Source organism: Simochromis diagramma, unplaced genomic scaffold (assembly GCF_900408965.1).
Source record: "Simochromis diagramma unplaced genomic scaffold, fSimDia1.1 OVJJ01000334.1, whole genome shotgun sequence".
NCBI classification, from domain to species: domain Eukaryota; kingdom Metazoa; phylum Chordata; class Actinopteri; order Cichliformes; family Cichlidae; genus Simochromis; species Simochromis diagramma.
In genome coordinates, this window is record NW_024386764.1 from 5291352 (window position 1) to 5314582 (window position 23231).

Here is a 23231-nt window from a genome sequence, read left to right on the forward strand (position 1 = left end):
CTACAGCCCAATTGGGATTGCTTGGTTTATTCTTCATTCTTTTCCAGCCCTAATTTATTTTGATCTCTGAATCTATAAAACCTGCATCAACCAAAGAAAGCAGCCTGTGATAAAAACCAGGCAACAACTTCCATTAATCTGCCAATGCTTGGACCTTAGACCATAAAAACACAAAGAAACCTACCTGTATGTAGATTAAAGGAACAGTTAAAAACTGAGTCTTTGCTTGTGTATTTGTGTGTGTGTACACATGTGTATCTGTGAGACAGCTGCACAAGAGCATTTCCTTATAAACACAACCACGCTGTGTAAAGTTTTTTTTTTTCTTTTGGTATTCATCTTTGAAGCAGAAAACAAATGTCAGAGAAACAACAAAATCTTCAACTTTTCAAAAAAGAAAAGAAAACGCCAGGTTGCCCACTCTGTTTCCTGTCAGCTGGAATACAGTGGAGAGTGTCTGTCTCCATTTACATACAAATGTCACCTTCTATCTTCCCAGGGGCTGGGGAAGGTTTTACTCTCTCCACCGTGATGCGCTTGACAAACTTTTCTTCCCCGTCTGGGAGACAAGCTTGTGTTGCACTGTGAGAAAGTGAGAGGAAACTCGATGCATTTTGCCTCTGGTGCCTTCGCTGTCTTCTTTCTCTTTGACATGCCACTGGCACGCTGTAATTTGTGTATCAAGACTGGAGCACATAGGCTTTGTTTCCATTTCACTGAAAGATGAGGCAGTGTGCCGTTTGAAAAGGCGCCCGGGCTGCAGAAGTTGTAATTATTGAGGAAGCCTGATGATCGGACTTTTGGATGGAAGGGGTTTGTTGTGGTAGGGGGATTATTAATACAAAACAAATGATTCCAGTGAGCCAGACTGCAAACAGAGTGCGTAAAATGAGAATATCTAATAACGGCCTCCTTGTACTAAGGGAAGCGATAGCATCATCTGCATCTATAGCAATCATCACCACTGAAGAATGCCCAAACTGCCAGCGCTGCTTGTATTCCCAGTGATGCACATGCAGCCATTTTCTGTGGTTAAGTGGCCCACATAGTGAATCTGCACCATTTCTCATAAACCAGGACGTGTATCCCCTGATGCATAGGGATGAACAATCAGCCTGACAGGCAGGTAGTTACTCCTTCTTAACCCCAGCTCACACTGCATGATGCAACGGAACGGCAGCCCCCTCCCTTTTTCTGCTTTTCCTGCTTCCCTCTCTTCAAGCATGCTCCCTCTATTCATTTTCTCATTCTCTCCCTACCTCTCTCTCCTCTTCCCTAGCCTCCTAATTTTTGCACACTGCCTCTCTTCATTATTCCCTTTCCTCTCTTTAACCCCCCCAACTGCAATTCACTAGCTTCCTCTCTTTCTCCCTCTCAATCTCTCTTTTTCCCAGAGGCCCATGTTTCGTTGCTTGCATTACACACAATTACTTCCATCCATCAATTATCTGCCTACTCCTCTTTAGCTACCCCACTCCCCTTTCTCTACTCTATGACAACCCCCACTACCCTGATTACACGTGTTTCTCTGCAACCTCCATCCCTCACCCGCCACCCCTTAGCTAAGAGTACCTCCTTGCGCTCTCCTCCTCCCTCCCTTTCCGCTCCTTTTCTCTTTTCCCCTTGTAACAGATGTCCCCTAAAGTTTGGGTGAGGTTGTGCATGTGGTGGAGAGGGCAGGAACAAAAGGATGGGGTGGTGGTGGTGGTAGTGGTGGGGACACAGATGGGGTGTGGTGGTGATGGGGGTGGGGGGTGAGTCATCTGAATGGTGCCAAGCCATCTTGCCTTGAGCTTTCTGTGTCTGCACAATAAGCAGCAGCGGATTAACAGCTTTTTAGCACACACATGCACACACATGCACACACAAACCCACTCACATCTCATTACAACACCACACTGGAGCAACAACCTGGGATAAGCCCATGTTTGGCGTGAATTAGTTAAAGCTGTGACCCTTAGAATAAAAAAAAAGGTTCAACAATGCTCTGCTAATGTATGAATACACTAACACGGTTTCAATTAGCAATAAATGCAACAATAACTGCATACTGTTTGGATTTTGTGTGTGCATTGTGCAGCCTTTTCAACATCAAATCCAGGTTGTTTTCAGAAGAAAGATGCTGCAGCATTATTCTCAAGCTAAAGCTTGATCCAAATGCAAAAAAGTTCGATTTTGGCACATTTATATAAAAGCTGGTCTCATCATACTGGTTGCTTACTCTATCAATTGTATATGTAATTGGAGGAGTTTGTAAGAAATGGAGGGACGATGCAGAACATTAACAAATCAATCAGTCTTTGTCAGTGAAGCACAAGTTAGACTGTCCATTCAGCAAAGCACCAGTAGCGAAATTAAATGTGGTTATGAATGCTGAGTGCAAAAAGACATTAAGTATGTTAAGTTAAAACATTCTTAAATGGACAGACAAGATGGTAGACACATTCCTGGTGAAGTGTTAGAAAAGTTTTTACCTTACAAAGCTCAAACTGACTCAAACTACATTGTTTTTTAAAACTAGTTCTCAGATGTTTTGTGCAGACAGTCAAATGTGCCCCATCGAATGGCCTACAAGAGCAGGGTTTAAATGAGCTAACTGCAACCTGTTTGAATCCGTCAGGTTTAACCTCCCCAAACACACACAAACATAAACAGGCTACCACCCCTGTGTAAAACCTCACAGGGGTCAAACTGCCAGGGCACAGGACAGCCTTTCCTGCCAGACTTATTTTGCAAAGACGAGAAGGAGGCAAACACCCCAAGGGGAACCTCAGTGCATCAATCTGGGAGAAGCCAGCTGGTAATCACACTTAACATAGGAACAGCCCAACAGCAAGCATCAGGAGACCCCCATAGGGGATGCAGGCAGAGAGACAGGACCAGACACACCCATTTGTAGGCTGTCACAGACTGTTAATTACTTCTCACCATGAGGCAGGAGTTCACATTAACTCTATAACTATAAAAGGGGATGGGTTCAGGGCCATAGGGAAATGAGAGTAAACTGGTGTTTGTGTAAAAACTCTGTCTAGTACAGTTTTCTCTCTCAGGCGCTTTGCTTGTTCAAGGGTGTTACATCTTACACGAGACTGAACTGTATGAGAAAGTAGCAGGCATCAACAGAAGGTCTGCTCCTGCTTGTAGTCAAAAGCAGATTACTGTCACTTCATCAGAAGGAGCTGAAGCGAATCATTTTTCTAAAACCTGGTGGAACCAAACGGGATGGGCAGGAAGCTGGGGAGGTTGCAGTGTGCTTATGTATTCTCAAAAGCTTTAGCAGATAGTCTGGCAGAGATTAGTACGTTCACGACGGTCTACCTTCACCTCTGCATACAACACAATAATATGACTGCACATTCTCCAACTAAGGCATATCTCTAGGAAATATAATATTCAGGTATAAATGTGCCAATGATATGATAAATTTAAAAAAAGCAATGCAATCAGGAAAAAAGAAAAGGTGTGACATACAGATTCAAATATGCACGAGTGACACATAGAGAAAAAGAAGAGTTTTGAATCTTATCTTAATCCCTGGTATTTTACACCTGGACAGTTTGGAGTTGTGTCAAAAGCCAGAAAACTAAATAGGAAAATGGGGAATGATTTCTGATGGAAAGAAACAAATTAAGTGAAGAAGACAGAGGCATGAAGAAAACCAAGGATGAGAAAACACCAGAGGAGCCCAAGAGACAGCCAAGATGCAAAGGGGACTTAAAGTCAGCCAGAAACAGATCAATGCTGCTGAGTTCACACACGTTATCACAGCCTTGTCTTATCTGGCCCCATGCCTCTCAACCTGTGTCATCTCTGTTCAAATCCATTGATGGCTTTCTTTGGAGTGGTAACCTTTAGACTTCAGTTGGTGGGTAAACTGTGACTTTTGGGGGTTCCCCGCCAGTTCGGAACAAAATTCTAAAGGGAATTGAGCTACAAACTTTAGACCTAAGGCATCCAAACAATGGTGTCTGAGCGAATAGTCAAACATTCTCTGCAAGTCACAAGTCTCGTGTGTCTCCACCTGTGGACAAGTCGAAAACAGGAGGATCCAGTGAATTGAAGAGATCTTCTAGAAAACTGCCAACCTGCAGTTTGCACTTATCTTTTTATCTTGTTTTCTCTCTCTCTCTCTCTCTCTCTCTCTCTCTCTCTCTCTCTCTCTCTCAGGAAAGCAGAAGGTGTTTCTTGGTAACTGGGCCTGCACAAACAGAGGTCTGATCTGACTTGTTTCAAAACTCAAAAACAGGTACATGGTATGTAATGCAGTGCACCACACATTGCAGAAAAAGCGATGCGGACAAAGATATGCTGTGGGGTTTTTGCAAACATTCATCATGCAACAAAACAACAAAGAGTGCCAAAAACATAAAGAGCTGTTTGCCTTTACACAGCCACCATGTATTCTCTTGCCCTACAGTCTGCTTTGTCTTACAGTTGTATATGAACATAGACTTATAGGCATATATCGCTGTTTCAGGCTAAGAGGGTTCAGTAATAACTTTTTATTATTGGTGAAACCATACAACTAATAGGCTACAGTTCAATGCCCAAATGTGACCCCTTTACTTTGAAATACAGAACCCCAACACTTTACCTGCAAAACAAGTACTTTAATGCATTAAAATTTCCTTAAACTGCACATCTCCTTAATATATGACCCATTAAAAACTTGGCAAAAAAACCCAATGACACCTCTTTTTTTTCTAAAAACAAATTGAATTTTAGTTTTGCGACAAGTTATGTAATCTTCCCACTGTTTGCACGGTGACGCTCACACTATGAAGCGGTTAGATGCTACTTTTATCGAGTGCGTCTCCAGCCTGGTTAAGTAGGAAGAAATGTGAAGGACAAAGGATGGATAATACACAAATCAAAGAGGAGAGGAGGGGACACTTTAGAAGACACACTGCCTCCTGTTTTCACAGTCGAGCTAATTGCACCTCGTGTCGCTAGAAGAGCACTGATTTAGCACTCGGAGCAAATTAAAATGAATAAACACAATTAGCTGTGAGTGCAACAGCGCCTCTGCATAACGTGCCGCATTTCTCTCTTTCTCTCTACCGCAACAGTCACTTTAGAGCAGCTGTTATTAACTGTGTTGTTGCGTCAAGTGCAATGTGAATAATTTCAAAGCACTCGATGCCACCAAAACTCTGCTAATTTGGATTTGAATAAAATAAACAGGGCACAGGCTAGTAAGAAAGTGGTCCTAAAAGCCTAAAAAAAATAGACAAATTAAGTGTGTGATATCGTTGTGTCCTCTTGAGTAAAATAAATGCGTTGATTGATGCTTTGGTTTTGTCATAACTGCTAAATATTTTACAACCTTGCAAATGAAGTAAAGTAAATAAAGTCCAACCAACCAACTTTAATTCAAGGTGATTAAATGTGAGGAAATTTGAGCCATTTTTTGCACACTCTCTGTGTTTTAATAGGTTCTTGAACATGTGTGGACAGTTTCCTTGTTTCATCATGACAAATGGTGTGGGATAGTTCTAACTGTGTTTAGAAGCTGTTCAATGAAACTAAATACGGTGGTAATGCACAAAGTCCAAAGAGGTGTTGACAAAAGTAAGTCTATCAAAGTGAGAGCCTAACAAAGCTCTCCCTCTCTGATAAGTCTGCTTTATTTTACAGCCTAAAACAGAGACAAATGAATAACAAGCAAAGTATTTTTTTCAGGTTCTGCTGTTTGATTTTTATTTAAAAAATAAAAATAAAGCCTTAGCAAGACCATAAGATGAAAGAAGTCTCTTACGGAGGTAGGCATATCAAAAGGTATATCATAAGGTCAAAGTTCTTAGAGAACCTAAAATAAACTTATCTGAATGTTAAGAAGAGAAGGGAAGGAAGGATTCATAATCTAAACATGTCCAACATCATTTGTCAAACATGGTGGAGGGAGTATTAAGGCATGAGCTTGTGTGGCTGCCAGTGGAACTGGGTCACAGTTTTTATTACCTCTACCATAGGGGTTATGTTTTTGTACCAGCTTGTCTATTTGTCTGTGAGAAGGATTATGCAAATGCTGCTAGGCCGATTTTCATTAAACTGACTAGAGAGGTGGCATATGGGCAAAGAAACAGCTTAATGCATTTTGGTGTATATCCTGGAAATTTAGTCACATCAGCACCAGCTTGAGAGGTTGTGTCGCAGACAGCTGCATAACGGACGATCTTTAGGGGGCGTCCCAGTAGCTAACAAATGTTACCATGCCTCCTTAATCAACCAATGGATGACTTACATTGGTTTCTCAGTAGAAATACTTCATTAATGAGCCCCACTTATGGTAGTGTGCGAGTAACATCGGTTGCTTCAGAATGTAAGCGTGTTGCAGGGTTGTAATGAGCATAATTGTGGGCTGATGTATAATGCTACTCAATGTGTCCGCGCAATATTTTTAAATAAATGATGATGTTTAATTTGAGTACTGGCCTTGGTCGAGGTTAGTGATCTCTGGCCTCCAGATGATGTACCTGCTTTTCATATACTTTCATATACCCCGATGCATCGGGGGTGACAAACTTCAAGCACTCATCGACTGCACCCCAGGATCAAAAATAAACATTGTATTTGCAAGTAACAGATAGACTCTTTTTTTTAAAAGAAGAAAAAAAAAAAACTTGAATAAATGTTGATGGTTGTGAGTTTCAATTTCAGCACCACATTTGGAAAGTCAAACAATAAAAGCGTCTTAAGGCATCAAGAGTGTTGCTTGTGCTATGAAAATTGATTACCACAGTGTTTAAGCCGGTCATGTGTCAAAAATGTAAAAAAATATTAAAGAAAGACGATTAAAAAGTTCAATTACCTCAAGTAAAATACACGGCTGAATAACTCATCACATGCAACGCCTGTAGCTATCTTGGATCTCTCTCTCTTCTCCACTTTGATGCTTTCAAAAATGGAGAGAATACACCCTACTGTTGAGGTAGGGGAAATAAAGAAAAACAGCTCAGAAAGTAATAAATTGCAAAGGAAATGAATTTCAAAACCCTGAGGAGGACACTTCTGCAAGACCTCCATACTTGGGGGAGGAAAAAAAAAGCATCATATCCGGGGCACAATTCAATTAGCTTTTCTTCCAAGTGTAGGGAAAGGAGCTCCGGGGAGAAATCAAAAGTTTGGTCCAATAAAAGAAGTTTTTCAAGGATGTAATGTTCTCGTGGCCCCTTCCTTCCCCCGCTATGCGTTGCCACTTCTTAGGAGAGTGCCACTCAAGCAGGCACTGACTTGTGATTTCTATATACAAAAAATAAATAAATCGGCTAAATTAAATAAAACAGCACCTTGCAGATGCTGCTGTGACAGACACACTGGTCACGCTTAGCGGGATATGCCTGCCAGCTTAATCCTTGGCATTTTCATTGCCTGTTGTCTTTCTTGCCCAGTTATTTGACAGTGATCAGGGGTGATAAATTGTTCAATTAAAGCCACATTAAGAATCCAGAACACACTTGACATGCAGCGTCTTGGTTTACGTGTTGTCCAATTACTCTAAAGGACAAGACTCCTTCTTGCTACTGACAATAGACATGTGACTCTCATCATAAGACAAATGGGTTTATTTATTTGAGTTAGCAGGCTGATTGAATGCTGGAATGCAGGACTGATGAGTTTGATTTACAAAAAAGGGGGGTTTTATCATGTGTTTTCTTTCTTTCTTTCTTTTTTTTGCTTGACTAAACAGAGCTTATTAATTATGCATCAGATTGGAAAATTGTCTTAAGTGAAGCGAGAAGTGAAATGGGATAAAACATTCTGTAAGTAGCAATAACAGGTCCACATGACTGAATTCGTTCCCTCAGAGCAAAGGCGCATCTCACCTCTGAACTTTGAAAACTTCCCACATAGTTCACTGCCTCAATAACCACTAACATCAAGAATCAAAACCTCTCTATTTGAGCTCATATTTTCCACACAATCCATTTGAAAAAGCAGCAGAGGTACTAATCTTTTGTTTTTTTGCTTTTCATTTGCTGTTAGAGTGGGAGCACTGGGGGTGAGGAGGGTGACAGTGTTCTCTGGTGAAGGTCGTTGCCTTGGAAAAGGTTTAGCCTCAAATGTTATAAAAATTAAGATGACCTGGAAATCATCTTGGACAAATAATATTAATGGTGATGATTAGGAGGATGATAAGAGGAACAAGAACAACATCAAAGGTCTTGCCTGGAAATGTATCCAAACCATGATTCCACTATCCATACGTTTTCACACTGCCATAGTGTTGGAGGGGTATTAAAAGGCACCTGGTACTTTTTAATGTAAATCCTACAGTAACCATTTAACACGCTCTAACATTTCAATAGGAAAGTTACTTAAACATTTAAGTACTATCAAAATACTTAAATATTCCGTTACTTTGACTATACTGCCAAGCATTACACTTACTGATTAACGGTTACCCTCTACAGGCGAGCAAGTAACAGAAGCATTTTATCTTCAGATGCTACAGAAGCAGAGCCCCATCGTTAGAAAGTTCACTAAAAAAACAAAGATGTTAAAGTTTTGTTTTTCAGTTTGAACGTTAAAACAAAATTATTCACGGAAGATTTATTTATAAAAGCATGTTGAAAGAGAAAAAACGGACTAAAATTAGCATCTCTTCTTGGTTACTCCAGCGAGCTGAGATACAAAATCACAGCAAAGCTGAAAATATATAAACATACAGATATAGACGGAGCCCACTCTTAGGTCTCGCACCTTTCACCTGAACTGATTTCAAGCATTAAGAAGAGTTAAGAAGGAGAAAAAAGTTGCACTCACTTCAGCGGCGTGAGAAAAGTACTTTTGAGACTATCCCCCCCACCCCTGGGGACAGGTTTTAAATCCGTATGCTTGGGGTAAGCGGTCAGTTCCCTCAGAGCAAATAAAAACAGTTACGTTGAATCTCCTGCGGCAGAAAAAAAACACTATATTCCACTTTCTCCAGCGCCAGTCATTTGTTAGCGAAGAGAGCACGTATGAAATACTCCTTTTATTCTCCGTACATTTGTATTCCTTCCCCCCAAGATCAGACGCTCCAAACCAGAATCTCCTCAGTGAAAGAAAAATAAAATGCCCTATAATAATCCGTGCGCGACACCGCCGCGCGCGGATCTCAAAATGTGTATCTCTTTATTGGTGTGTATCTCGTTATCTCCGAGTTGCAGGTTTGGATTCTTTTCTTCCTAAAGCCATTCCGTACGGGCTGGGGGTGGGGAGACAGGAGTCAAACAGCCCCCCACATTCTCCCTCCCCTATGAAGCGGAGGGGGGGAAAAAAACGTAGGGAGTCCTGTGCTGCGTTCAATGCCGCCTCATAAACTTCGTCTCTTGACTTCTCCTACATCGTAAATCGCACCATGTGGTGCGTTCATGCACGTTAGTAGGAAATCATAACACAAAGTGGCCTGTAACGAAACCAGTTACTGCTGCTGATCTTTGGGTTTACAAATCTGGGCTGCAGTGGCAGGACTAAGAAGAGGCAAACACATGCATTTACATGAAACGCTTTTAACAACATGAAGAGCACAGGTTATTGTAAAACCGTTCTTAGTCTAACTGTAGATCAAATTGACCTTTTCTCCATATGTGTGGATGTTCAGTGTAGATCAGCCCACATAACCTGCAAAAACGATCAGCATAGTTATTTTAAAACTGTATTAGAGTGACCAGTGAAAAAGTCGAAATAAGTGTTGTCATTGTGATAAAGTGTGACACAGACACACACACACACACACACACACACCATAGAAACAAGGTGTCACCCAATCACTTTGGCTTTTAGTTGAAAAGGCAATCCTGATTGGCTTGTAGGATTTGAATTTGAACAGTGCCAGCTGGTGTCCACTATATCCAGCAGGGAGCCTAGACACACACTGGAGGCACATCAATCAGCTGACCCCATACTCACCTACCTTTGCAAACTGAAAATTGTTGCTCCGTCCTTGGCTAAAACCAGTTATATTTTGCTTTGTTTCAGACTGTCATATGTTACGCTGTGGGTTTAAAAAAATGCTTTATCCCAGCAAAATGCAGCTAATTATGGCAAAGCACCTTCCTGGAGCTTTAAGGACTAAAGGAAAGGCTGGAAATTTGAAGAACATGAGACTGAATTTAAAAGGGTTTTTTTGGGAAGTGTTACAATATGTGAAGCGCGTTGCATCAAATAAGAGTCCTCTTCTTCCCAAATAAAAAGAGAGGAATAATATTTTTTTTTCCTGGGTGAACTTTTCAAGGTATGCAGGCAGTAATAAATGGGAACAAGCCCTTTTGAGAAGACACATCTTTGCTGTGTACTGGCAGAAAGCCACCCTGAGCCACAAGCAATCCTCCACTGCCCCCTTTCTGTTCTTTGTTTAAAACCCAGTGTGACATGTAGCACACCATAAAGAGGTGTAAAAGTCTGTGTGTGTGTTTGTGTAAGGATGGGGTCTAATCAATTTACTGTTGAGTATAAAACATGTGTTTATGTTACGAAGATTTCTCCCTCAGCCTCTTATTCACACCAGAGCCCTTTATTTAATCAAGGCGGTAAATCTTAACAGCGACCCAGAGCTCTCACCACCATTCCCCTGGTGGCGTGAGCCTTAACATGGTAAATTTCACTTGGGTAGGGAAATGCGCTCAGTGGCCGAGGCTAGTGCTTTGGAAGGATAAAAAGAGCACTTACTGCCTGACATGTGCAATCCATAACAGAATAATGAGACTCCTCCACTCCCGGAGTCCTCTTCCCCAGCTATCCCACTCCCGCTTTTTCTGTTTTCCTTGTGAGTGTTCATAAATGCCATGTAAATTCAAAGAGCGGAAGATGTGGCAAGTGCTCGGGGGAGAGCGTTTAATCGTTTGCCTCTTGTTTCCGAATCAAATAGCAGCATGTACTGTTTGAAGATCCTCGAAACAAGCGGTGAACCTTGTTGAAACTGCTGCCCTCCTTCTGTCAGCTGCTGTGCTTCCAAGTGAAGGAAGGTGATCCTCATCACAATTGCTGCTTAGCAATGTTGTCAAACAGATAATGCTTGCATGCAAAAAAAAAAAAAAAAAGCCAGAAGAATGGTTATTCCTGAATTTATATTCATAATAAAGATTGTGTGTCTTTATTGTGAACTGGTTGGTACATTAACCTCCTAAGATCCGAACTCTTCCACGGCATGCATTTTTAATTTCTCTTTGATATTTGGGCATATTGGAGACCGATGAATGTAAAAACAAAGAATTACCAGATTTTTTGCCAGGTCCTAGGAGGGTAATAAGGTTAAGGTTTGGCTAAGATGGCATTTGTTGTGCAGAAACATGAACTTTCACTTCTTAGATGTGAAGCTGGATTGGAGCTTGAAGGTAGACCCTTCTTAACCAAAAAAGCACAATGAGGCTAAATGGTTCCTGGAGTGTTTTTGAACATCCTAAACAATTTCCCCTCATCTAAGGATGACAGTCTTCTTCTAGACGTTCTGAATTACGCATACCTACAGTATGTACACTATGACTATGCTTAAAAGTTGCCAAACCAAACCAACTAATTTAAATGTGCTCTACCAACACTGCCAAGAGGAGTGGTCAAATATGCAAGGATGCCAAGAGTTTGTTGGTGTGATACCAATAGGGCCTAATCAAGGTGTGCCTTGCTAAGAGGCATTTAACCAAATACTGGGGGGGAATCCTAATTAATTTTAAACATGTGCATCCAATTTGTGTTTTTAAGGTCATTAAATCATGTACAATCTTTTAATTATTGGAAAAAGAAGTCCAAAGAAATCATTAAAAGTCCGAAGTTCCTGTGGCATTTATATCCATGATGAGTGTATGTAACCTTCTGACCACAGCTGTATTTATATGCCTACTTTGTCTCCCTGTCTTATTCATGTGTTTACCCAAAGTTTTGCCAGGGGGCCAGGTAGGGCATTAACAGGGAAAGAGAGGCACAAAGAAATACTTTTCTTTCTTATTCTCATTTAAAATGTCTAGCTTTTAATAAATAATTATCTGAATCTTACAACCAAAGTTTTTATATGATGTAAAATGTATAGAAACCATACATATACCAACAAGACAGTGTACATCACTGTCACAACAGTGTTTGTTATCATTGTTGTGAGGAGACCATAAATAGAATTTGCATTTTCTGTTGTACAGTTCATTTGCTGTTTTGTTTCAAAATAGCTGATAACTATTCGCTGACAGCTGCTGACAGCTGCTAACATCTGCGAACAAATATAATTCTGTAAAGTTGTTTTATATAGTGTGTAACTGTTCATATAGAGCATTATTAAATTTATTGCTAAAGCAATCATATGGCACATTGACTTCTGAGGAAATTTTAGACGGCGTTCATCATCAAAAAGGTTGCCGACCCCTGGAGTAGGCACTATGTGCCCAGAATAAACAGAGTCAACTAAAGAACAGGGCTTTTCAGCCTTGGGTTTTGACGTTAGAATCTCATTGCAGGTTGGTTAGTCCATTTCCGAGGTTTAACTAGTCAGACGTACCAAAAATGGGTACAATAAACATTTAAAGTGATGATTTTATTTTTTAAAAGTGATGAATCTATTTAAGTATTTGAAATATTTAATTTTTTTGTATTATGGCTTATCTGGCATATTATTTTTAATATATTTAAAATACCATGGACAGAGGATCATGGAGCAGGAACTAACATAGCTCCAATTACAGGGGACCTATTGAATATTCACGTGTGAATGGAGTATATCAGAGTACATAAAAACTACGTCACTTATACTAGGTGTAATCAAAATCTTCTTTGAATGCCGCCCTTGATCTTCTCTTTTGTATCAAAATGGCAGCACTTCAATCTGAATATAATTTCGAGGGAGAAGTACGAGTCTTGGGAATCAATCTGGCAATTAAGGTATGTTGGGTGATTCTGTGGCCAAACCTCAGGTTCTTTGTGCCAAATATTCTTCCCAAAATGCCAAAGGACATTACAATGTAGCTTTAAACTGGGGGAGGCACATTTGTGTTTGTACTCAAGAGCTGCAGTACGATTTTCATCCTTGGACACTGTGGACTAAAGTGCACTAAAAACTGCACATTGGTCTCTGGATCGCAGCTGTTCACCCAGCTCCCATTAACAGTAATGCTAAATAAAGTTGATTCTCTTTTTAGTTCCATGTTGAAATTGAAAGTGTGTATATACACATTTAATCAGAAGGTCCAGGGAGTATAAACACAGAAGCTATAATGGGACACTTTGAGAGGAAGAGTGGTAAAATTAACTTTAAATTAGATACGGCTTTTTTTCTGGGATCTTGGAATGTTTTTTTGAAGTTTTAAAAGTATTTACCATTGTATGACAATTCATAGAAGTCATCATCACATACATACTTGCCTTTTTTTTTTTTTTAGCTTGTTTTTAAACAAAATGTTGATTCTCAAATATGTTGTGCCAATTTCAGTCTGGTGTATTAAACAGGGGACACTTGACTGCAAATTCCAAGGCTTCTTTTGCCAGGTCCATCCCCTGGTTGCTTTCTTCCTTATTGTCTCCCTGCTCCCTTTCGTTCATCTGTGTCACCCTTAAGGGTTGAGACACAATCACCTCTGATAGCAGCGGGCCATCGCTCACTCTGTCCCTGAAGGCGACAGCCCACTTACTGCCAGCTTGTGCTCAAATGGAAGACATTTCATCACCCTACTGAAAACACAATTAAAAACACGTGCACGTCCGGTCGGCCCTCGAGAGCCACCCTTTGTCATAAGTTTAGTTACACTGAGTCTGCCTCACCCTCTCAGATATTTACTTTCCCTGTGACTGAGTGTTTATCAGCTAGGTTGACAAGTGTGCTTTTTTTAGTGCACTTGAGGCGCTGGAAGAACAAGAGGAAGTGAACCAGTGCTCAGTGTTTAACGCTCTTCTTTCTGAGAGACATTTGTCGCCTTGTAGCTTCAACAGTTAGCTGATAAGTGACTCTCTAGGCTAGAATATTTTTCTTCTTCGCTGGAAGCCAAAATGGAGGACAGTGTGCAGGGTTTTTGGTGAAGGGTGATTTCCTCAACGCACACACATACTGTACACACAAACACACACAGAGCAAGCGGGAACAGAGGCAGACTGACGGCTATTAGAGAGCAACGATGCTTGCTCTTATCTCCCTCCACGATAGAGATCTACAAAGAGCTTGAGAGAGATTATGAATTCATTACCTTGATACACAAGTGAGCACTGCAATAGACAGGAGTTTGAGAATGGAGATAGGAGCTTGGTGGGTGCAGGGAGAAGAAAAGGAATGGGAGTGCAATGAATTACATGCTGCTAGCGGAAAATAAATCTGTCTGCTTTCTTTGCATTTTTAGGACAATTTTTTGCCTTGTTGCATTTGTTGATTCTCTAAAATGTGTTCCTCCCATGTGTGATCAGGCTTTATTACAGGTCTAGCTATATTTCTTTCCATTTGTGCATTTTACCCAGCTAACAACATTTTACCCCCAGATTTTATCCATCCATCCATTTTTTTCTGCACAGAACTAAAGAAAAACAACTACATAAATATCTGGATGAGATTCCCCAGAGCTCAGTATTGACATTAGGCTCCTTTCTGAAATTGATTGGTTTTGTTGTTATATGTGATGTTGAGTGTTTTCAGTTGCACTTCTGATTATTGCAGTTCATGGCTCAGATGTAGTTTTTGCACAGTCAGCTTGCATCGTGTCAAGTCTCTTGTGTTAAGTGTCTAACTTTATAGTCTTGGGAGAAAGGACATCTGAAAAAACAACTTAAACAATAGTCTTTTTTGCTAACGTAACACATTTCAGTCAGTGTAACTATACAGAAATGTTTTCTGTGACCAGCCACACTGACCTATTCTTCCCTCTTTCCTTCCTTCAACTCTTGTGAAATTCTTTCAGATGGCTCACTTTCAATATGGCTTCCTCACTGTGTGTTTTCCCTCAAGCTCTGTTGAACTCGGCTGACGTTTGGATGCAGGTGACAAAGTCCAGTTAAATAAACCAAAGAAATTCAGAGAGAGTGAAAGAAACAGGTACAAAGACATAAAAAGAGAAGTAAGTACGTAAGTTTTTTTTCCCTCTTTGTCTTATGAATCTGGTAAAATTGACAAATGCTTTACGCGATGCCTGCTCGAACTGTAAATTTCAAGTTCCCTGCTAGACTGAGCAGACAGTTAACTGTGAATTTAGTTGAGCTGTGAATTAAGGTTGTGGCCAGACTAAATGCAGTACACAACCATGGATGAGACTCCCCGGATCCAATGTCAAAGTCCCGTCTGAAGAGATACTTGCAGATGTTATTCACCCTCTACTCATCATGTCACATGATAGCATTACAGAAGCCAATAAGCTGATATATGCCACTTCAACAGTAATCCTAGAGACACGTGGGTATAAGTTCAAGATTATATGCAGAGAGAATCCTCCATGGAGGAGAAACCTGAAAACCAAAATCAAGTCCAGAAGAGCATTAGTCGATTAACAGAGGTGCAGAAGGGCCTGGATGGATAAAAAGGACATCAACAAGTCCACCACTGAGTCTCTAAAAACACCCTTCACTGCTAGGCTGAAGAAAAGTAAAACCCAAGAGAACAGAAGGCTTGTTCTCCAAGGACCTATAAAAGATGTACTCCCAGCTGCAAATGCATAATGGCACAAGGACAGACCTACTCAGACCTGATCAAAGCAATGAGAGCACACAGCAATAATCTATTGCTGTGTGATTTATTACTATTACTGAAGGTTACTCGCCATACCAATAGCAACTAGATTTTTAAATCTTAATATAAAATGAGTAACAGTAGGTTGACATTAGGTAAGGCTGCACTTTTTGCAGCAATCTCGTATAGAAAACTATTCTGCGCATATATAAAACAGGTCCGCGGCTCCGAACCGTAGTAAAGGGACCTCTGGCTAATATGTCAGGTTCCGTGTCGGGCTCATAGCCGAAAACTAGCTTTACTTTGTTGTCTGGGTCTGCTTTGCTAGCGCGTTGAAAGGCTGCTCCAATGGAACTTATTGTATCGGAGGAAAGCGCGAACACAGTGTACAGTCGAGTCTTAATAGCTTACTTACAACTGGGCTCGTCAGGCACTCTTTTTGGCTGCAGTGGTTATTATTATATTTACACGCTTTCATCTCCCGTTTCTGCCCATTGACAGCTTGTATTTTTCTACTCTCCTTTTTCTCCCTCCCTCGCTCACAGACACATAACGGGTATGGCAGTCCATTCTCCCTGCAACACAGACCAGACTGCCCATGAGGCTACATTCTTTGTAACACTCTGCCTATTGCCTTCATATTAAATTCTTTTTAAAAAATATTTCTTCACGTCATTATGAGACGCGAGATTGAGACACAGGCATTAGAGCCTCTTAATGCGTGTTTTGTTTGGATTTCCAACGGCATGAAATTACCAAAAATAGAGAGGGAGGGCATAACCGAACATATCAAACAGGAAAAGACTGCAGTGTAATCCCTTTATTTCAACAAAGTAACTGTATTCTGAATACCACCTTTTTAAACGGTAACTGTAACGGAATACAGTTGCTCATATTTTGTATTTTAAATACGTAACGGCGGTACATGTATTCCGTTACTCCCCAACACTGGTGGTTGATTGAACAGTGCACCAAGATGCTTTGAGTTGGCAACCTAACCTGAGCATAGACTGACTATGACTCAAGGTTGGTTTCCCTAATCTAAGAATCTTGGTGAGGTGCTGAAAAGCTCATGACTGACAAGCTGACACATAGATTCTGCCGTGCAGAATCTATCTTATACTCACTTCAAATAAGTATACAGACACAGATCTAGATCCAGGAGAAAAGTGACCATCAGCCATCTCCAATACATGGATGACATCAAGCTATGTGCCTGGAGTGAGCAAACATTGACTCACTGATCCACCTCACCAGGATACATAAAGAGGATACCGAGATGTAATTCAGACTGGATAAGTGGGAATGCATAGTTATGTGCTAAACAGTAAGAATATTGCAAGACACATATGCTTACATGCCATCAGATAGGGATCTGAAATAGCTATAATAATTATAGCTGAACATATGATGTGATAAAGTCCACTGATGTCAAGGCATAAAACCTCCTCACAGTGCACAGAGTCTCCCACTCAAGTTCCGGCACCCTGAGACTCTACAAGCAATGAAAAGAGGGATGCAAAGGATAAGTGTGTGTTAAAACTACAATCAAAGATGAAGCAAGGAGCATAGGTGAACTTATAAGAAAAATGCCAGATCCCTGGATGAAGTGTTATAAGAATTACATAGCCAGCTGAAGACAGATGATAATGGTAATGACTAGGGAATAGAAAATATCATGGAAGATATTGGTTCTATCTGCCAGTGTTAGCAGATGGGGGAAGAGGGTGGCATCAAGAAGATCTACCAGTGGTTAAGAACAGCTTGTGTGAAGGACAATATAGAGGCTCTGACCATGGCAGCACAAGAACCAATGTACTGCAGTCTACTACAGCCCACCTGATCCAAGTTGCCGGCTTTGCAAAGATGCTTCTGACATGGGCCATGCTTCTGACAAGAATGAGCATGAGGAGCACCGCTGCATGGGATCTCTCCTGCTTCCTACTGCAGATTTAAGTTAACTGGCTGTAGGTGTCAATATGAGCGTGAATGGTTGTCTAATTCTGTGTGTTGACTCTGTAATGGACTAGTGACCTGTCCAATGTACTCCACCTTTCGCCTTATGATAGGTGGGTTAATCTCCTGTCCCTGCTTCCCACCCTGAACTGAATATGTGGTTGAGGAAGCGGATGGACATATGTCACTAACTTAGCAATAAACTTAAGGAATTCAGAATGTGATTTCTGGTAACAGTCATCTGTCTTATGTCTGTGGCATGTTTAGTGTTTTTGTGCTGGCATACATAAGTACCTTTAATAATATAGCCCATATACATCTCGAAACACATCTTTGATTGTTTAAAGGAAGGCCTTGCACAGAGAACCCATTTGATAATTTATGTTGTATGTAGGCATACTTTTAATGAAGTAATATATCATTACTCTGTGTATGTGTAGTTCACTGGGTATATTTCATTTGTATCTATACTGAATGATATTTTTGTGTGCTGTGTTTGCATGTGCCTTTCAATATGCGCCACTGTACAGAGGGTACTGTATTTGACTGCCTTTAATGCTTTCAGGTCACAGTGCATGTGTGTACCTTTCAGGGAGTGTTTGTGTATAAGTGTGTGTGTATTTCTAAACCGCAGAGGGGCGGGTAAAGCCATAGAGGCCAGTAGTGATGAGTGATGCCAGAGGTGGTTTTCTACCATCCTCTCCGCTGGCTTGCTGGCTCTCTAATGGCCTTCTCAGTGGGCTGACTGACCGACTTGGTGGCTCTCAGTGGCTGTGTCTTCCTTATTTGGTAGTGGAAGGTGGGGGATGGCAGTGGCAGGGTGGTGGATGGGAGAGCAGTGGTACTCTGTTTACATGCAGGGGCAGAAGGTCAGAGTGCCAGAGTGCTATGGACCAAACGCAAATAACTTTAAGACAGTAAGTGAGCAGGCAAGTCATTGCTTCACGGTAGCGACTGGATGAATCAGAGCAGAGTGTGTGCGCATGCATGCATGTGTCAGAGTATTTGAGAGGGAGAGGGTGGATAAGAGTAAACACTTTAGTGAGGGAGGCCTGAGAAAAAAAGGTTTTTTCTACAGGTAATTTCCACTCACATGGACGCACTGTTCTCTCTTTCCCCTCTCTTGCTCTCAGGCCCGGACAATTGAGAGGAGTCAGTAGAAAGGAAATTAAAGGCAACCATCCTTATAGTTTTACTCTTGTCCGCTTGACTGCTTGCATGCCTGCCTGCTTGCTTGCCTGCATTCCCTGGGCAATGTTTATGCTGTGCCCTGCCTAGGACAGAATAGATTCGCCCACACAGCACTGTGCTCTCAACCAGAACCTAAGTAGGTCTGGCAAGTCCGAGCCATAGTCCCATTCACTTGCACTCCTCTGGATTAGGCTCTATATCCTGGGGCAACAGTGCAATGACTGCATTAATAGACCTAGATAGCATCTCTCCATCCCCACCCTAAATTATATATCCATTTTCTTTGTTTCATATCAGCAGGTTGTTTGTTCTCTTCCATCAGCTTCGTTTAAGTTTTGTTACACAGTTTGGCAAATCACGAGAGACACTTAAGTTTTGAGTGCGTATAGATTCAAAGCCACGGGGGACGTATGAAATGCTGCATAATTATGAAGCCAAACTCAGCATAACAGGTGGCCAGAACTTGTGACAGAGCTGATGATTGAGCGATGAAAGAAATTAAGCTTAACGAGTTTCAGAGAGGACCTTTATTAAAATGCACCACACTGCATAGTTTCACATCATCACTCTGAGGGGAGAATATATAGTAAAACATCCTTCATTTCCAAATACCATGAAATTACACGTGCTAGCATAATCAGATTCATTGCCTAAAAAACTTGAGGTCAAGGTCAATTTACATTTCTTTAAATGCCGCAACAAATAACTGGAGCGTGCATAATTGAATAATGCTAATTCATCACTGCATTTTTTGGTCCACTCTTTATGATGTATATTAGGGTTGTTGCTAGTACAGTAATTGTGTAGTAAAGGCACTGCTGTGAAGAGGATGGTGGCAGAAGGGCACATTATCCAGCCTGTCAGACTACCAGTGCCACGCTACGGATAACACTGCTCTGAGAGAACACAGTGCCTCTTGACGCCAGCTGTAAAGATTAGCAGAGCTTTGTTTAATTGTGCCGCTAACATCCTAGGAGCCACTTAAGAGCTACTGCTCTCTTTTCCTTCGAAACTGTCTTTAAAGCTCAGCCAACAGTTGCTGTTGTCTGCTCATTCAGGTGCAAAGGCCTTATGGATTTGTCCAATTCAGGTACACTTAGAGGAGCTCACATCTCCCTCCTGCTGAGGAAGGTAACTGAATCGGCAACGCAGCCAAGCCATTACCGAAACACTTAAAACAGTGAACTGAAATAGATGTCAAAAATTAAACGAAAGACGCCGCATCCAATTTGGGCAAATAGCTGCTGTTGATCATGCAGTTTTAGCCAAAGTGGCCCCACTGGTGGCCCACAGTGCCCGTGTTTGTTCAAATGAAATCAAACTGAAGTGTTTTGCAGCTGTGAAAACAAATAGCTATTTTGTCCAATTAGATGCTTACTAGGCAAAATAAAATGGCTTTTGATTTTTAAGGCCATTTTCCCTGGAGGCTTAAAAATGAGATTTGGTTTATGAAAGACTTGAAGCACATCAATCACTGCATTGTCCTGGTTTCTCACAGCATCATAAACCTTTCACAATTACTTTGTAAACATGTATCCAGGCCCATCGTGTGCTTATACTGTTGAAGTGTGAAACACATTATATATAGCACTAACAAGACAAAAGACTAAAAGGACTGTAATCAGTAGTAAAAATAGTCTAATTTTAGTTAATAAAATCTAAAACCATCTTAGTTTCATAACTGAATTTTCACTTTTGGGATTTCTCTGCAATTTAAGGTGTTATTTTTAGTTATGACAAGGGTAATAGGAAAAGTGTAGTGTCCTTGTACTCAGCAGTGTCATAACTGAAAAGCTCACACCAGTAAATGAATTGTCAAATCATTTCCAAACTGTGAACAGAGCTGCTCTCCTCTGAACATCCTGTTCCCCCAAATTTATATTAGCATGGCTACCTGTCACTGCAGCTGTCCGTGGAAGAGGAGCAACTCATTCAGAAGATGATTTATTTACTCATTCAAAAAAAAAAAATCACATAAGAAATATTGTGTTATTTCTTTAGTGAACACTTTCCAAACATCAATACTGGAATCGACTCAGTCCTTCTAGTACCAACCAGTTCATGGGAGCAAAACAAAACATTTCAGACTGAAAGTAATGATGAGTTTAGACCTATTTTACTGGACAATGTAACAGTTGCTGTTTTCTTTTCATATTTAGCTGCTGCTTGTTTTTTTTCCAGCTTTCTTTCATTGATGCTCCCAATCTTTTAAATCGATTTTAAGTAATCGATAATAATAACGCCAACACAGAAGGGTCAGCAATTTGATTGGACTTAGTTTTTGACTCATGCCTTCATTTAGCCACATAGATGCATGGTTGATGCATGAAGCTGAAACATGAGGAAGAGCATTAGCAACTCCTGTTACAGGCTGAGCATTTCTCTTTAACGCTTGGTTATACTGAAAAGAAAAATCCACAACAACAAAATCCCCAGACGGTAAGTGTTATGGAGATGAGAGAAAAGTCTAAAGAAGTTGTAAATTATGCTGTGGTGCTGGTTCAGCTGAGAGTGGAGCTTGAGTCCTGTGTTAAGACAAATCATTTGCTTATTATATTTTGATTTAAGTTTCTCAGCTAAAATATCATGAAAATTATAGGCGATGATAAATGTGTTTATTTCACTGATAGGTGTTGAATGATCTGGACAAGAAACGCCATGACAACCATGATGTCATGTGGCATACAGATCAATGCAATTTTCTACTAACTACTAATTCACAGAGGACATGTTTTAAAATACAGTTTTTTGTTATGCTGATGTGTAAATGGCACAGTCAGTGGATCTAACGTCGATACACACTGTTGTCGCGCTCTCAGTTTTCAGCTTGTTGAGCCCACAGTGGGGGATCCAGATGTGCCATCTTGCCTCCAGAACCTTTTCTGCAGTCGAACGAAGCAGGGCAGCGAGACTTCACTCTCATCGTGGTTTAGTATACCAAATACAGCTGTTAATGAGGCTGGTGGCCTCTGGCAGCAAGGTGACAAGAAGCAGGGGTCCCTGTGCATATGACGAGGGTTATGTCTGGGCTTGCATGTGCTCTGACACCCATTTGTTCATATTCATTCACAGTTTCTGCATGTCTTCTGCTCTGCCAGCAGCACTAATAATCAGGTGATGATATGGAAATAAGAATGTGGTGTGCAGCGTATGTAATGTCTGTGGAGTCACCTACATTTGATCTATCAACTTGAAATTAAACTATTCCCTGACTGGAGCAATAGAGATGAGGGAGTTTCATAACTAAGCTGGGGGACTTTTTAAATTTTTTCCTACTGCTGCAATATTTGAATGGATAATATGAACATCTTGAGACATAGGGTGGTGGATCGTGTACAGTTAGAATTCAATAAATGGTGATATTACACCCCAAGAGCAGTCTGTAAAAACAGCCTAATGTTCAGCCTTTTAAAATATACTGTAACCGTTTGTAAGAAAGTCCTCTGAATTTGTTAATATCAGGGAAAAAACGGTCTGAGGCCTGCAGCTGAGATGTGGAAAGACCGACTTATTAATGACTCTAACTACCACTTTGCTTAGTGTGCTGTTGTTGTTTTTTTTCTCAGCCACTCTGTGTATTTGCTAAATGTGCTATCACAATATTCCTAATTTCCTTCAAAGACATCTTGTAACAAGAATACAGAAAATTATGCAATTAGAATTAAATGCAGGCGTTACCTTTAATTAAAGGGGATGAAATCTATAATCACGAGGAAACTCTGTACAGTAGAAACATAAGTTTCACTGAAAAATGCATGCAGAAACCATTTCAGATGAATTCTGCAGCAAAGTGGAGCAGTGAATGAGCCTGTAAATAAACCCCATTCAGGAGGGTACATTACATGTCTAAATTGATGCGCGATAGCTTCCAGATCTGAAAGTCACCAGCGCCGTTCGCTGAATGAAAAGAACTGCAGAAGTAGAGAAGGAGCTCCTCAGTGCCAGTCTGCAGTGACAGGTAGATGATATCTCTCTCAGCCTTAGCACGGCTGTCAGCATGGATGGATGAGCTTAGCGCAGGGTGCACCCAAAGCGTGAAGGAAGATGACAGTTTATTGTGTCATTAGGACGTGGAAACAAAAACACTGGAGTTGGAGTTGAACCAAACTTCAATAAACTTGCACTTGTGCATGTGACTGTGTGCAAAATAAACGGGCAATACTGCGCCCCGATTTGCTTAATTAAACATCATTAGATATTCTATAGTTTTGATTAACTGCTTCCTTTGCTCTGCTTGGTTATCTATTAAAGACAACAAGAAAAAAATTACCTATTATCTTTTTCAATTAGGCTGTTAAGTTAATTTGCCGTAGCCTTGCTTTTTGAGTGATAATTGTTATTTCGAAACATAGTAAACAACACGGCACCAGCAAACTAGAATGTGTATATCTGCAGTGGTTAAAAAAATGACAAGAGGGACTTGAATGGGAAAAACGTATTCACGTGGGATTATGGGACACTGTGACTATCAGAGATTTGT

The 23231-nt window shown here is 40.8% G+C and overlaps 1 protein-coding gene across 12 annotated transcripts in view; it reads right to left on the reverse strand.

The window, feature by feature from the left end:
* The window catches only part of ptprsa (protein tyrosine phosphatase receptor type Sa), a 223089-nt gene that overhangs the window by 160526 nt on the left and 39332 nt on the right, over positions 1–23231 (reverse strand). Inside the window, exon 1 of one of the 12 annotated variants that reach the window (XM_040032819.1) lies at positions 8767–11000. The exons of the other annotated variants lie outside the window; for them this stretch is intronic. The gene's annotated coding sequence lies outside the window, so the exon portion shown is untranslated. Of the gene's footprint in view, positions 1–8766; positions 11001–23231 lie in introns of those variants that run through there. 12 annotated transcript variants of the gene reach the window in all.